Source organism: Takifugu flavidus, chromosome 3 (genome assembly GCF_003711565.1).
Source record: "Takifugu flavidus isolate HTHZ2018 chromosome 3, ASM371156v2, whole genome shotgun sequence".
NCBI lineage: Eukaryota > Metazoa > Chordata > Actinopteri > Tetraodontiformes > Tetraodontidae > Takifugu > Takifugu flavidus.
In genome coordinates this window covers 16352716-16360084 of record NC_079522.1, presented here as the reverse complement: position 1 = coordinate 16360084, position 7369 = coordinate 16352716, and the positions used below count along the sequence as shown (strand labels likewise).

Below are 7369 nucleotides of genomic sequence, written 5' to 3'. Positions count from 1 at the left end.
TGTCGAAACATCTTTCCATGATGTTCCGACCATCTGGCCAACTGTGCCGTGATGACAAGGTCTAGAAATATTCGTTTCATATTTGTTGGCAGATTAAGGAGCAGTTACAATATTACATAATGACAGATTTCAGTGGGAATTTAAAGTATTAGAATAACCTTTATCAAATGTGGTGACACTTTGTTTCTGTGCTTCTACATTAACATCAAGCTAGTGAGCTTCTGCATGTAGTCGGCCTGTTATTCAGATTTTAAAGTGATCCGGTCATCTTTTCAGAGTTCCTGACAGGACAAAAAGTCCTATTTACCATGTGGCGTAATCCCCTGAAAAAAAGCCAAACGTTACATGCATGTACACGTGCCTACCTTATGTAACCAATTCTGTGTTTTTTTTGGGATTTGTTTTTACTTCTGTCCATATGTGGGATTATTAAATGTCAAGCACATGATACAGCTGGTGGATGGAAAAAAGGATTAGATTACCTTACACATCACTGATTGTATGAAATCTGCAGGATTCCTGAGGCAAATCAAAATGCGTGTGCATGCATGTGTGTGTAATTGCTAATCCATACAGACAGACAGCCACGAGTCTCTCATCTGATTCAGCTTGACTCCGTAACACTCCCCTCCAAAGTTGTTACCCTATTTATGTCTCTCTCCTATTGGACATCTGGAGATGATCTGTGCTCTTCGTGTGTTTGTGTGTGTGTGTGTAAAATGCTGACATTGGAGTTTTCCATTGAAGGCAAAAGCAGAATGCTGCCACCAAATGACAGACAGACAGAGCTTTCCAGCTCCAGTGGTTGTTGCCCTCAATCCCTCTGGTATCTTTGGTCATGTTAAAAGAGAACTATAAAAGTGGTCCCTTTTGATAGTTTGTGGCTATGTGATGCTATTTTTTCTGATGATAGCCATCTCCTTTGGTGGCGTGTGCGTGTTTGCTTGGAAGCATCACTACATTACACTGGGCATATAATCAAGTATGTTTACTCATATACATCTCTTAAACAATTAAAAGTTGTATCTCCAATTTTTGTCGATGTTGTTTTGCCATTTCCTTTTATTTTAAATATTTTAAGATGTCACATCATAGTTAGTTTGTTTGCCACTTAATACTAAAAATGAGAACATTTGATGTGGGTATTGGCTTCTTACACCTTTCAATATGAGAACAATTTCTTGGTTTTCTGAAGTATTACAGGTACATATTTTTGATATTACAACAAAACTTAATTTGGAGCTCCAATTTAAAAAAGTACAGCTAATAGCTGTCACTCATCAAGGGTCCCCTGGGCGTCGTCACCTTGCTAACTACGCCACCGGAGCCCTCCGTGTCCCCCATTGTTATCAAGCCTCGCTGAAAATGTCAGATGAGCCATAGCACATTTCTGTTCTTTCCCTCAGTAGCCTAATCACTTGAGCACTAAATTTGCCAAAATAGTCAAAAGTACCTTACAGTGTTTCTAGATTAGCCACAAGTGCAAAACAACACTGATGACCATCGACTCACTGACGTCCATGCTGTCCATTATTAACCTTGCAGTGTCATCAGTACAGCTTGTACACTGGAACACGTCATTCAGTTGTTTCCTTTTCAAAGAAAATATGTGCATGCATACATTTGTATCTTCACTCGGGCACTTTTTACTTGAATAATTCCACTTTAAAATCAGATGCTTCTAGTCTTTTCATCACAACTAAATTGCCTGCTCACATGTTCTCATTCCCCAAACCCCTCTGACCTTGGGAGGAGTGGCAGCTACCTGAGTCAGCAGTTTTTGCTGAAATATGAAATGTTTTCTTCTCTCTTTTCTCTCCATCCCTCCACCCTGACAAGCTGCCTAAATGTACTGTAGTTTGCCAGTGACTGCTTCCGATGGGCGGCTTCACACATACGAGATTAACTTCAAAATATTACTGAATTCTAGATGAATAACCTCGAAACTATTATTTTTATTTGGAGGTATCCTCTAAAATACTGCATGGAGTGCCATTCCTGCTCCTTTCCCTTGCTCTGCTGTGACAGGGTCCAGGCAGAGATCTGTTTTTCCTCAGCTTTCTGATGGATTCCAGCTTCCAGGATTGGGTTTCCACCTCTCATACCTCTTCAATTAATGCCGCAATAAACCAAGTTCACCCGACTTCATTCCAACCCATGTTCTAATTGACATTTTCTTCTACCGCATACCTGTGTGTGTGTGTGTGTGTGTGTGTGTGTGTCCCTCACCATCTCCCAGTAACTGAATTTGTGTGATGCTGTGGTGTGGTTTCTCTGCTATCTGTGTAGAACAGCGTGCAAGATCAACGTCTGTTGGCCTGATTTAACTCCATTGGGGGAGGGGGGGGGGCTCACTTCCTGTTGATGTGTCTGGATCTCACGGTCAGTGACCTCGGGGTCAAAGTTCCACTTCCTTCGAGAGTAACTGTCTGTGGGATTTACAACACCTATGTATTCATTTGTGCCAAAACCTTTGAGACACTTGGGTGATATGTAACAGGAAGACACGGTAAACTGTGTCACGTCGCCGCCGCCCGGTGCTCTCTGACACGCTGACACGCTGACAGAGTGACACACTCAGCTATTAAAGCGCACGTATACACACACAGACACGTGATAAGTCATTAACCAGAAGAATAGTGTGCTCTTTTAGAGAAGTAGGTCATCCCCTGTGGGCACTGGTCAGTGTGCCAGGATAGCATAGCAATTATCAGAAAACAAAACATCCTGTTTGATTGGTTTTGACACAAGCGGGTGCGATTAAGATAACTCCAGCCTAAAACTGGTGTTGAAATCTATAACATGGACGCACCGTTGAAAAGTGAAATGCAGGACCCAGGACGAAGTCTCCTATCTTTCCATTTGATATCTATGATCACAGAGCGTGCCACCATTATAACAAGTCTCAGGAGCTGTTCCAGGAGTGGATTAATTGGGCCCCATTTAGGTTTTCAATCTTCGATTTAGGTCGATGCATTTGAAAGGCTGATTTAGGATTTTATTGTGTCTGTGTTTATAGTCACTCTTTATCAACATCATTGCTTAGTGCCGAGAAATGGAGGGGTGGGGGGGGGGGGGGGGGGGCACACACTAGATCCTGTTTGCTATTTAGAACGCCAAATCCATTTTACACATCTGATTCTGACCCTTTCCCCGATTGCGTACAGATAGATAGATCCATGTTTCTTTATTCATGCTGGATGTTGCTTTACAAAAACCAGAGCCTGACCCCCAAACAACAGAGCCTGAGACCAGGACCAGAATCATAAGCAGGACCTGCTTGCTGAACCATCGGTCTTTGCACATCCCGAGATCCCCCCAGTCAATCGAATCTGCTTTCCCAGATTACTGTTAATTGCTCAGCCATTACTGCCTCATTTGGCGTCAACACCTAATTTAACCCCCAAAATTGACATAGTCATAGCCCAAATAGTCATTTTTAGCTGCATGTTTTATCCAGATTTAAGATTTTTTTTTGTTTTTGTCACTAAACCAAGCAAGTTTTATGCAGTATGGTTAGCAGAAATGTGCCAGATGAAAACTGCGAGTGACACGAATGCCTCTCATGATCTCAACTGGATGCTGACTTTAATAGGACCATTATGTATTAATGGATCTAGTGACTGGTAGATCATCTTAACACTTAAAAATGAATGTGTCTTGTGGAAATGGGCTCTTTGTGCTTGCATCAGAGGCTCAACCTCTTGATTTGAAGTGGTTTTATGCTAAATCAACAGTTTATTTTTGTTCAGGAACTCGTGCTGCTGATTATCAGGCACTCGAAATAGCCAGTAGAACGAAAACATGCCACTGTTGTTCATCAATGATTGTGCGTGCAAATATTCAGGAGGTATTGGATTCGAGAAAGGTGTGCTCATCTGATTACAGACACAAATATCAGTAACATTGTACATTTACCCTACATTTCTGCTATTAGCAGTAGTGCCTAAACATGATGGAATACATCTGCAGATGTAACGTTCTCTTGTGAGTCCTGCATTAAGTAATTACCATGATTTTAGTTCTGTTGTGGCACAGAAAGAGAAGAAGAAAGAAGAGGATTTGCTCACAAGAGACAGCTGAAACTTGATGGCAGATGATTTAAAGGTACCGTAAATGCCTACCGAAAGCTTATTGTATGAAACCGTTAGGGCCGAAAACCAATTATCTCTAGACATTTGATGCTGCAGCTACTCACCCATCTTTTCTTTGCTCTTTATCAATAGCAGGTTGACTTTAGACCCTTTTAGCTGTTGTCCAACTGCCAGGAGAGGATAAAATGCTGTTTATGTGTATTATTTGATTATTTTAATGTCTAACAAAATTTTTCATGAGTCAAAGTGGGGATCGTGTGTCTGTACTTTTCCGATCTGCCTGACTAGTGTCTTCCTATCCAATCTTGCAAGAATGTGGAGAGCTTTGATCTGACCACATTTTTTATGGTGAGCAGAGAGGGCAACGGCGGCCTGTGTGCTGGTAATCTTTCCATCCAGGCTCCCTCTCCCATTTTTCCCTTCTCTCCCCTCTACCTCTGCATTTTTCCCCTTACTTCTATCCTTTTGACCCGCAGCAGGAAATCTAATCAAGCAGGGAGTGTCCTGGCAGATTGTTGAGGGCGAGAGGTTAGTTGTTGCGGCTGGCACCAGTAAAGCTTCCCAAGTGTTTGGAGTGGAAGAGGAACCCTGAACATGCAGAGTGTGGACACGCTGGGTTTAATTTATCCAAGGAAATTCAGACAACCGCACTTCATTCTTTTTCTTGATTCAAGCTCGTACTGTTTTGTTTTTACAAAAAAAAATTTCTTGGTCCGGCCCCATTCCTAATTGATTCTAATGCTCCTGTTGTGGGAAGAGAAAAGGAAGAGAAAGGTCGTAGAAGAGAGATGTTTGTGTTTTTTTTGTCACGTTTGTGCTTTCTGTCTATCCTCTTTAATGCTGACAGCACTGACGACACCTCTTTTCAACATCTTCTCCCCCCGCCATCCCTTTTTCACATTTATTTCCAGCTAGAATTGATTTTTGCATTTGGTGCTACTTCAGTAAGTTGCATAAAGTTGACCTTGTTGTAGGAAAACATGCGAGGCAATGATACCGCACATGTCGGGTCAGCCGCTTTGTTTGGCTCCTGGCCTGAATTATCTGTTTTGCTTTTCCAGAGCACCCAGGCAGCCAGGCCGGCAACTCCCTGTTCCTTGGGTTTCTAGGCAAGGCTACTCAAGTTTCTAACAACTGCGTGGGGATTCTGCATGTTCTTTCCTGAACTGTAACCCAGTGGCGGGTCCTTCTTCAACAGCATCCTGCTGAACAGGTTCATCACGGAGCTTAACGAACAGCTTCCTCGCCTTGAAATGATTTGGCTGTTGAATCCCCGCACCCAAATGAGCCTCTGGAATTTTCTTCTCTGAGTGTATTTGCATTGTTCTGACCCTGAGAATCAGGTGGATTTTCTGTTGACGACAATAACTGTGTCTGCCTTCCTTGTCCTCGTCACTCAGATGGTGTCAACAACGTCTTTGTCCTTCAGTAAAGCCCTAGTAGATGTTATGATTTTCAGGCACATGTCTGTCAGCACCCTGGATGAAAAGACTGCAGGTTCCACTCGCAACATCTACAAAATTCAGTGAAACAACAGGATAAGAGGAAACAGAGCGAGAATGTTGACATTGTTGTTTCAACCTCTTCATATATGGAACTCACAGTAGATAATATGGCTGAGAGCTGAGATTGTTGTGGCATTTCTTTGAAGACTGTTCACCAAACCTCCTAATCTCTTCCCCAGGTGGGACAAAGACAAAGGAGGCCCAAAGATGAAGCAATGTGCTCTGCCCACTGGTTGATTGTGTCTGTGACAAATACAGTATGTTTACACTGTTTGAATATTTCTTTAAGAGATTAGTTGCCCTAGTTACCATGATAACACGTTTGTGCTTCACCCACCACATTACATGGGCTCAGTTGCATTAGCAACTAAAAACAAAAGCATCTGTGTAGCATCACAAAGAATTGAGGAAATGGACTCTACAGGGATTCTGCAGACAAGCAGCCAATTGTTCTGATCTGGTTTTATCAACAAAACTAAATATTGTAGAATTTATTTCTTCATTAACTTTGTCTTGGGATCTCTATTTCTCTGTCTCTTTCTCTCTCTCTTCTTTATGGAACATCCTGCTATTGTTAGCGTCCTGATTTTGGCATGTCTTGTATACATGGCAGTTTTTTCTTTTGTTCATTAAATACCATGGAAATATGCAAGACTGAAACTAATTTTGTTGAAACCCTGACATGGTGAAACACAAGCAGCAATAAGTCTTAAAACTAGGGACCAAGCATTAGTAATAATAGCAAAAACAAGGTGTTGCCAATGTTTCATGTGGTCTACTTGCAACTGTCAAAATATTTTCAGTGTCTTTCTTTAAAAATAATGAAATCTTGTTGAATAAAAAAAAACAAATCCACACATCTGACCAGACTTTCCTACCTGTCAAACTGAATCCAGTGCTGCTGTAGTCCAGGACACTGTTTCTCTCACCTATAAATAATGCTCGAAATTGCATGTACTGTATCCTCTTCACACAACCGGAGGATGGCTGCGATGTTTGTGTTTTTCTTTTTCAATGTGACAACTCAGCACTTCTCGGACATTGAATTTCCACTTGACTCACTTTCCCAACATAAATATGCAAATAAAATAAAGGTTACTGTATATACCAGGCATGTCCAAAGTCCGGCCCGGGGGCCAATCACGGCCCGCGGTAAGATTTCATACGGCCCGCAACTTCAGTCTTACAATGTATTATTTACAGTAGACAGTTTATATACTGTGGCCATGGCTGGCACCAGATCACTGGCACCAGATCACTGGCACCAGATCATGTCATTGTGAATGTTTGTGTGGGTCAGCAGGGTGTGGGGGTGGAGGTCTGCAGTGGGATGAGCTGCCTCTCTCAGCGTGTATGAACTGTATGAGTGTGTTTGGGGGTCCAAAATGTTATTTAGGTATGCCTCTAATTGGAGTGTCTGCATGCCGGCTGCAGGGAAATGGATTTTCACAATAGCTGAAAAAGACACATTGAAAGTTCTGACCACCAACTGGCTGATGGTTTCAAAATGTCAGTTGCCTGAGAGACTGTTAACATTCTTAAGATTGTTTGGTATCAAATACATGGCAACATAAAGTATATAAAATAAACCATCTGTTTTTTTTTTTGTGGGAAGTTCATTATAAAAGAAAAATAATGATAACTGCAGCATTTTCACAACTGAACCAGTTTGTTGCCAGTGGCTGCGTATCGCAACACCTGTCGTTTCTGCACTTTGCAATTTCTTCCAAGTACATCTGAGACTGACTGATCAAATCCATAACTATATTA

At 41.8% G+C, this 7369-nt stretch overlaps 1 long non-coding RNA gene across 1 annotated transcript; it reads left to right on the top strand.

Moving 5' to 3' along the window:
- Positions 1-3100: 3100 nt before the first annotated feature.
- Positions 3101-6456, top strand: LOC130522491 (uncharacterized). The gene is made up of 2 exons (XR_008949639.1): positions 3101-4107; positions 5156-6456. It is a non-coding gene; the product is annotated as an uncharacterized LOC130522491 (long non-coding RNA).
- Positions 6457-7369: the final 913 nt, after the last annotated feature.